This window comes from Meleagris gallopavo, chromosome 6, assembly GCF_000146605.3.
Source record: "Meleagris gallopavo isolate NT-WF06-2002-E0010 breed Aviagen turkey brand Nicholas breeding stock chromosome 6, Turkey_5.1, whole genome shotgun sequence".
Lineage (NCBI taxonomy): Eukaryota > Metazoa > Chordata > Aves > Galliformes > Phasianidae > Meleagris > Meleagris gallopavo.
In genome coordinates, this window is record NC_015016.2 from 14,551,812 (window position 1) to 14,558,980 (window position 7,169).

Here is a 7,169-nt window from a genome sequence, read left to right on the forward strand (position 1 = left end):
TTTTTACTGCTTCACTCAGTAATTTCACTCATTCTGTTTTGTAGATCGGGGTACTAGTGACAACATTTGTGAGCTTTAACTTAATTCTCAAATATTTTAGGAAAAGAAAAAGTTATTTTTGTTCTTTTCCTTCCCCTCCACAATTTTTTTCTTTGCCTTCCCCTCCACTATTTTTTCTCCCACAGCAACCAAGCTTTGAGGGATGACTTTGAGATATCTTATTTCCTTCCAAATGTATTCAACTACATGGTAATGCCACTTTCATTTGAGAAATTTTCTTTTTTTCTGAGCTCACCTAAAGACTTGCTCAAGGTCTGATCAAATCTGGAGTAATGCTGTTTTATAATAGAGAGACATGAAAAGGGAACATAAGAAAGAGTTAAACTTTTCACCAATTTCTGAAGTTTAAATATACAGAACGCTTCTCTTGTGTGGTCATTTTAGTTTCATTAGTCAAATGTTGAAACTGTTAGCAACCAAGAAAACTTGAACTGAAATAGTATATTCGGTGCTCTACTGCAGAAGCCTGTTTTGCAGAAGGATTAAGAGCACCCTGCTGTTCTCAGTACTGGGAAAAGGGGCAAGAACAGCAGGAAAGGGAAATTCTACATCTACCCTGCTTCATTTGGAAGCAGTTAATCAGATTTCCAAATATAAAGAGATTTGTTCAATTAAACTTGTGCATAAATATATATGTATTTGATGTATATCTGTACATATGTGTACTTGCCAGTGAATGAGAGCAAGGCAGGAAATGAAGTGAAATTTCATGCCTATTACTGAAGAACAGGTCTGATGCCTAAAATCCCCATAGCTTCCAAGTAGCAACCAAAGCCAGAGATGAAAGCAACTAAATTGTATCCTGAAATGGGAAGAGAAGTGTTTACTACTGCTATCCTCTTGAGCAGAAATTTGCTGTGCAGAACACTCTCAGTAAGTTGTTTGTGACATCCATCCAGTGATCTTATACAGTTTCTCAGGTTCCTTTCTCAACAATGAGATCAGACATTCAAATAGTATGCGGTTTTATATCTCCATCTACAGAGTATCTGCCTTCAGCTGTTATTTTCAGCAAAATAAGGCTTGCTTTTAATGTGATTGAATAGACTCTCTAAAAACATTCAGATGGTATAAATTAGTGCATTTCAGAACTATCTGTTGAAAAAGGAAAATCGGAGCTTTAGAGATAGATCGGTGAATTTGAATAATTAATTTTCTTTGGATTCTTATGCTGCATCTTAACCATGTTGTCAAATTTTTCAACAAAAGCCCTACTTGTATTTTCTGTTTTAATATGCGGATAGAAGGTAGAAATGTAGGTCTTTTTTTTCTTTTTAGTTCTGAATGTTATATAGGGTTATAGCTAATGCATATAATCATCTTTGTTTTCACTCATGTGCCTCTTTTCTGTTTGTCATTCTCCGACAGCTGTATTTTTATTTATTTATTTCTCCACTATTTCTGTAACTATACAACATCAAGGTCTGCAATTTCTGTGCTTCATGAACGGAACATGGAGAGGCTTGTGGGGCTGCAGGCTGTTCTTTGCCTCAAACGTACAGATAGAAACTTCAGGGAAAAATATCATCGTTAGGAATTCTGCTAATTTAAGACTTGGTAAAAGGATTAGTCAGATTTTAGTCTTAATTTCTTATCTGCTGTTCTGTGCAATGCCAAGGTGGAGTCTCATTGCTTTCTTTCCTATCGAGTACATAATTTTGCAGTTTGTCCCTTGTGATACCCTTAATGAATATAGAACAATAACAACAAATAAAATGTAAAACAGAAGCATGGTTGTAAAACTTGTCATATTCAATAGAACACACTACTGCCACAAAGATAGATATGTTCAAAGCTCCAGGCCTAATAAAGGAGCCTGTCTCTCTTTTGGGGAGAGAGTTGAAATCTTCACTGAGTGACCAGGTCCAGCCAGGAGGCAGTGAGCAGAGCCCATCTTTCTCATGTGGCTTATTGTATCTCTGCAGCAGAGCTATAGGTGATGGACAAGAAAGGCTGTACTTGGCATGTGACACTGAATTAAATATTAGGCCATAGCTGTAACTATGGGCAGGTAGAATTAGTGGCCAGCAGTGATATTGTATGTGAGTCGAAGAGCTGATCAGGCCTCAAGGTGCCCCTGCAAAAGTTTAGTCTACATAGTCACGCATCCATATGCAAATTCAGCATTTTTACTACATCAGACGGATTCTTGGCAATTGTTTCTTTTCTCTTGTGTATCATGAAGAAGGTGGAAAACTTGATTTGGCTCAAGATTATTTTCTGTTAGCTGATGCTACTATAGGTAAATAGGTACCTCCTCCTCCCCTTTATTTTCATACATTTGCATGATGTTAAGTACTTTAGCTCAGGAGCTAAAAGCCCCAGCTGAAATATAAGCTGAAAGTGCTTGCTTGGCTCCCACACCGTAAGCACAAGAGGGGTGCTTATATGTTAGCTAGGGCAGCAGCTGCATCTACCTCTGGACCAGTGAAATGCCTCACCTGGCTGCCAAAGAGCACCTTGATTTCTTGAAGCCATGTTTAAACAAATTAATGTAATTATATGTATGTATGACGGTTATGTTATAAAATACATTACAATATGATGTGATGTAATTAATATAACATAATATAAACATTATAACATAACTGTTTTGACTAATCAGACCTTTGGGATGCTTTATGATGCTTTTGACTTCACAGAAGAATATGATATTAGGTACTGCTAGTCCTTGTATGACCACACACAAAAATTCTTACTCTGTTGAATTTTTCGATATTCTCTTCCAATTATTATTACTATTATTGTTAACATAGTAATCATCATTATTATAATAATCATCATTATTACATCAGAAAACATTACTGTGCAAAATAAACTCCAAAATGAGAAACCTGTATTCAGCTGTTTACATTTTGAGAACCTGCAGAAATATCCCTGGTTCTCTGCTGTTCAGTAGCAGAGTCTCAAGTCTGTCTCAAGTCAAAGTGTATATGAGGACAGCCAATGAGCTTCCAGACTGGACCCTTCTGAGCTACTTCCATGGCTTCAGTTCCAGATTACTTTATTTCACTATCTAAAAGCCATCTAACTGTTTTCCTGCTGGAATATGTTGTCATGTACTCTGGATTCAGAAAAATCTCTGCATACTGCATGTAGCTTAGACATGAGTATACTAATGCACGTATTTATATTTTCTAAATGCATATGTAACTACAGAAAAAGAAACATTAAATAGAAAGGCCCATCTTCATAATAACACATCAGCAGGTACAGAGTTAAAATTTCAAATTTGAAACTATAGTATTTTTACTGGTTTTAAGAAAATACTGACATGGAATTTAGAAATCTGTACATTTTTATGCAAAATGGACATTTATGGATGTGATCTTAATTGTATATTTTGGAAAAGAGTTTCTTTTTCTTATTTGTCTTGGAGTTATGAACAGCCTTGAAGTTATTTTTTAGTGCTGAGCATTTCAGTTTATATGAGATAGGATGTTGGAATAAACAGCTTTATTGCTTGGGGACAGCTGTAGTAGTGCTGCTTTTATAAACAGTATTTCATGCTGGCATCTATCTTGTTCTCCTTCAAAAATAATCTGTCATTTCATACTGTGTATTAAATAGGCGAGACAGTTTTGGGGCTACAGCCTGTGCTCAGTTATGTGCTGCTGTGTAGATATTAATGCAGTGGCAGAATGTAGTTGTGTATGTGGAGAGAAAATAGTATTTTGCAATTAAATATGTATATACGTATATATAGAAGAGTTCATTTTACAAAACAAAACAAATGGAACAACAACAACAACTAGTGGATTTCAATGATTAGTAGAAAAAACATGCAGCACATCCAGGTGTGTATCATTAATGGTCAATCTTATAGACATGGACATACATAGGAGTGTAGATGGACTAGGCTGAAGTCTAAACATGATCTCTGTTCTGCAGAGCCCTTCTGAAGAGCACTGGCCTTTTTAGGGTAGCTGTTAACTTTGCACTGCGGTTTTCCTGCCCTTTTGGACCAAAGTATTTAAGTAATCATGTTGTTATAGTAATTAATGGTAACTAAGTTTTGGTGCCATGGATGGTATGTCATACTCTTAAATTACATGCAGATTCTCTAAGAAGCTTTAAATAAATTATTGCTGTTATTTTTCCTATCTTTTCCAAAATACTTTGCAGCACAGTACCACCTCTGGCTCTCGACTGCTGTCTGCTTCTGATAGCAGGTCAATTAAGGACATCTGAAAGTGTCCCGCTGTGTACAGAAGAGCGTTTCATCCAAGGAATGTTTGAGATCTTCATCCTCTGCTTTTAAAAACTTGTTTTCCCATTCTTTCATTACATTGTGGAGGAGCTTTATCTTCTACTATGTTTTCTTTTTAGCGCAGCCATACACGTTGTTGTATCCCAGCTAGCTGTTTGTAATAGCAGTAGTCTCACTGTGTTCACAACATGCTTGTTGCTGTCTTCAAGAGCTGCAGTGGGCAGCACAAGGAGCTGCTGGAGGTGCCGGCAGTGCCGCAGCATTGGGCACAGAGCTCCTATTGTGCCAAAGGAACACAAGAGTGGGATGCATTAGGAAAATTAAAATGTGTCCTCATTCCCTTAGAGGGCAATACAGTTAATGAAAATAGATCTCACCAAATTAAAATAATTTATTTCATTAGTTTACAGCGCTATAAAACTTTTCGGGGCTGTGCAGCCCTTCTGTACAAACCTGAAATAGATGCAGTTCCACTGTTCGCTTCAAAGACCACAAGGTTAAAAGTTTTAAGTGTATTAAACCAATTCTGTTAATTGTGCCTATAGAGGATTCTCTCTTGCCCTTGGTCTTCTTAATTTAAAATTAACATTCTGCTCAGTCTGCATTCCAGCCTTTTAACAGAAGTGTAAATATGTAAATGATTATACGTACCATTGCTGTTTAAGATGAAATTTTGCATTTTTGTTTCAGAAGATGGTACTGGTAGTACATGATATTGATATTTTTAATGGAAAGAAAAAGCTTTCATTTTTTACTCTCATTTTCTTGTTTGTTTTTCTCCTTCCTGCACTCCTGCTTTGCAATTCGTAGTATAGATTTCTGTCAAACTGATTCTTCCTTTCTTCCTAGGAGAGAAGTGAGGCCATTCAAAACTTCAGCTCATCAAACCCCTTTTCTGTTTTCTGTTTTTTTGTTTTCGGGTGTCTTGGCGTTGTCCTTTTTCATGTTCTATCAGAAAGACCACCCAAAATTGGGAAGTTATCTCAAATAGTTTTTTTCCTCTGCTCCTTACAAATCATAAGGAAACTGAAGGCTGAGAATTTCCTTGATTTTGCTGCCAAGCCAAACTGCTATAACTCTGCATTAGGAGTCAGTCTGGCCTTAGTTAAAGCCCTGAATTAACTTAATTTTCAGTTAACTTGATTTTCATTTTAGAATTTACTTGACTTGAAATGGAAAAATAATTGCATTTTTTTTTAATAGTCAAATTTTCTGCCTGGTACATTATCGTCTTCTAAATGGCTAATGTTACTTATTTTCAAGAAATATTTATATTTAAAATTCGTAATGGAAGCTCTACTGTTCTCTGCAAAATAGTGCAAAGAGGTACCATCTAGAGAAGAAGAGGAGCTCAGCATTTTTTGCGTCTCACTGTAGGTTTTAGAGGAGATTCAGATGAATCTCTGCAGAGTCATGCAGGTCAGTTAATTCCAAACAGAACAGAAATAAAGCAAGAGTGCTTATTTTGAGCAAGGGAAGATGACAAATTTTATCTGAATAGGAAACTTATCTTCATCTAATTTATTCAGTCATGGCAGGGTGATTTTTTTCCTTTTATGAATTATTAATGATACGAAGATGCTTACAGAAGAAGGCCAAGTTTGACCTGAAAATTGTGGAAGAGATAATTAATTCATTTTCCGTTTATCTAAATAGCAGTCATTTTCTTTTTAAAAAGCTTGTGTGGACAAGTCATTTTAATGACATGGTTGCACTTTGCTGTAAAAGGGAACGGAACTGTATAACTTAGAGTTAATAATTGAATTATATGGAGTAATGTGTCTGGGTTTTTATTTTATTTTGGGTTTCAAATTTAATCTTGATTTTATTGCTTAAGTATGAGCGTTTCATTATTGAATGTAGTCCTCTTTGGCTGTATTAAGTGGTTAATGTAATTTATAGGATACTTTGAGATATGTCATGATTCTTCATGAAATGACACAGCAAGATTTAGTGAGTGCAGCAACTCAGTGAATGGAATTACGTAATACAACCTAGTTGATGGGCTATACTGTGAGATTTTAATTTATTTCATCAGTGTAATGGGAAGATAAAAGAAGATAATGAATCAGCCTTGCCAATTCATTCATTGACTGATTTGAAAATAAGCCTATCCTAAGTTTATCTTGAAACTACTTGGAATTGCATCTGACACAGCCAGTATAGGTAGTATCCGAGGCTGGGGGAGAGATTGAGCAGAGAGAAAAGAAAGTAGTTTGGGAAGGGTATATTAAAAAGTTATTTGATTTTGTGTGTCTCACATACAAAGCAAAAGCAAATTTTTCTTATTTTCTACTCTTTCATCAGATGTGATTTGATCAATAAAAATGTTTTCATAAGAACCAGCAACTGTCAGCTGCCTTATGGCACTGGTGAGAATTTACAGTCAGTCCCTATACCAGAGCAAGAAAAGTTCTTTGTGACTCCGGTAGAGAAATGTTTCCCACTCAGGGTATACAGAATTAAAATAAATACTGCAGAACTAATGCTTCCATGAGGAAGTAATCGATTGGAATCATGTGAAGCAAGCGGCACAACAAGTATTAATGAACTGAAGATTTCCTTTAATAGACTGCTGCAAAGATTTTACTTTAGAAATAAATACTCCTTTTAAGTTTTGATCTCTTGTTTGTTATGCTTTAAGAATTCCATATTAAGGTATCATTCACTTTCATGCCAGCTGCGTATGATCACTTTAACTTCATTTAGATTTAATTTTTAATGGTTTTTTCCTTCTTCTTTTTTTTTTTTTTCCAGCCTGGAGATATCTATTTATAAATCTGAGCAAAATCAGTTTGCTATTTGCATTATTTTAGAAAATTTGCCACTTAAGGCATTATTTGTTTTCACAGTTTAAAAATTAATATTGAGGCCAGCATACATATACATGCAATTATTT